The following is a 2,273-nucleotide window of genomic DNA, read 5'->3' on the forward strand; positions in this document are numbered from 1 at the left end:
GTGAAGTTGAGTCAGACTCAAAGCCCGACCACTGCAGAAGATAGAGAGAAAATGAAAGTCATTTCCTATGCCTCAGCCATAAGTTTCTATCATGTATGCTATGCTGTGTACTAGACCTGATGTGTGCCTTTCCATAAGTCTGGCAGAGAGGTACCAAAGTAATCCAGGAGTGGATCACTGGACAGCGGTCAAGAACATCCTAAAGTACCTAAAAAGGACAAAGGATATGTTTCTCATTTATGGAGGTGACAAAGAGCTCGTCGTAAATGGTTACGTCGAATCTAGCTTTGACACTGACCCGGGTGACTCTAAGTCACAAACCAGATACATATTTATATTAAATGGTGGAGCTATCAGTTGGTGCTGTTCCAAGCAGAGCGTCGTGGCGGGATCTACATGTGAAGCGGAGTACATAGCTACTTCAGAAGCAGCAAATGAAGGAGTCTGGATGAAGGAGTTCATATCCGATCAGGTGTAATACCTAGTGCATCGGGTCCAATGAAAATCTTTCGTGACAATACTGGAGCAATTGCCTTGGCAAAGGAATCCAGATTTCACAAGAGAACCAAACACATCAAGAGACGCTTCAACTCCATCAGTGAACAAGTCAAGGAAGGAGACATAGAGATTTGCAAAATACATACGGATCTGAATGTAGCAGACCCATTGACTAAGCCTCTTCCGCGAGCAAAACATGATCAGCACCAAGACTCCATGGGTGTTAGATTCATTGCAATGTAATCTAGATTATTGACTCTAGTGCAAGTGGGAGACTAAAGGAAATATGCCCTTGAGGCAATAATAAAATTGTTATTTTATATTTCCTTATGCCATGATAAAGGTTTATTATTCATGCTAGAATTGTATTAATCGGAAACCTTAATACATGTGTGAATACATAAGCAAACAACGTGTCCCTAGTGAGCCTCTACTAGACTAGCTCGTTGATCGAAGATGGTTAAGTTTTCCTAACCATGGACATGAGTTGTCATTTGACAACGAGATCACATCATTAGGAGAATGATGTGATGGACAAGACCCGTTAGCTTAGCATAATGATCGTTAAGTTTTATTGCTATTGCTTTCTTCATGTCAAATACATATTCCTTTGACTATGAGATTATGCAACTCCCGAATACCGGAGGAATGCCTTGTGTGCTATCAAATGTCACAAAGTAACTGGGTGATCACGAAGATCCTCTACAGGTATCTCCGAAGGTGTTTGTTGAGTTGGCATAGATCGAGATTAGGATTTGTCACTCCGATTATCGGAGAGGTATCTCTGGGCCCTCTCGGTAATACACATCATAAGCTTGCAAGCAAACGACTAAGGAGTTAGTCACTAGGTGATGTATTATGGAATGAGTAAAGATACTTGTTGGTAACGAGATTTAACTAGGTATGAAGATACCGATGATCGAATCTCGGGCAAGTAACATGCTGATGGACAAAGGGAATTACGTATGTTGTCATAACGGTTCGACCGATAAAGAACTTCGTAGAATATGTGGGAGACAATATGAGCATCCATATTCCGCTATTGGCTATTGACCGAAGAGGTGTCTCGGTCATGTCTACATAGTTCTCGAACCCGTAGGGTCCGCACGCTTAACATTCGACGATGATATAGTATTATATGAGTTATGTGATTCGGCGACCGAATGTTGTTCAGAGTCCCGCATGAGATCATGGACATGACGAGGAGTCTCGAAATGGTCGAGGGGCAAATATTGATATATAGGACGATAATATTCGGACACCGGAAGTGTTCCAAAGGGTACCGGGTACATATCGGGCCACCGAAAGGGGTTCCGGGCAACCCCGGCAAAAGATATGGGCCTTATGGGCCAAGAGGGAAAACGTACCAGCCACCAAGGGTGGTGCGCCCCCCATATGGGCTGAACCAGGGGAGAAGGAAAGAGGGGAAGAGAAAGGAAAGGGGGGATTCGGCCTTTCCCTTCCCTTTCTCCCCCCTCCTCTTTCCTTCCCCCTCCGGCTAATATGGAAAGGGGGGCGCGGTCAAGGGGGAACCCAAGTAGGATTTGGTCCTACTTGGGGCGCCTCCTAGCCTCTCCCCTCCCCCTCCCACCTATATATATGTGGGGGCGCCCCTAGCACACACCAGACAATTGCCTAGCCGTGTGCAGCGCCCCCCTCCATCGTTTACACCCCCGGTCATATTTTCGTAGTGCTTAGGCGAAGCCCTGCGGAGATCACTTCACCATCACCGTCACCACACTGTCGTGCTGACGGAACTCATCTACTACCTTGAC

This window comes from Aegilops tauschii, chromosome 4 (assembly GCF_002575655.3).
Source record: "Aegilops tauschii subsp. strangulata cultivar AL8/78 chromosome 4, Aet v6.0, whole genome shotgun sequence".
NCBI classification, from domain to species: domain Eukaryota; kingdom Viridiplantae; phylum Streptophyta; class Magnoliopsida; order Poales; family Poaceae; genus Aegilops; species Aegilops tauschii.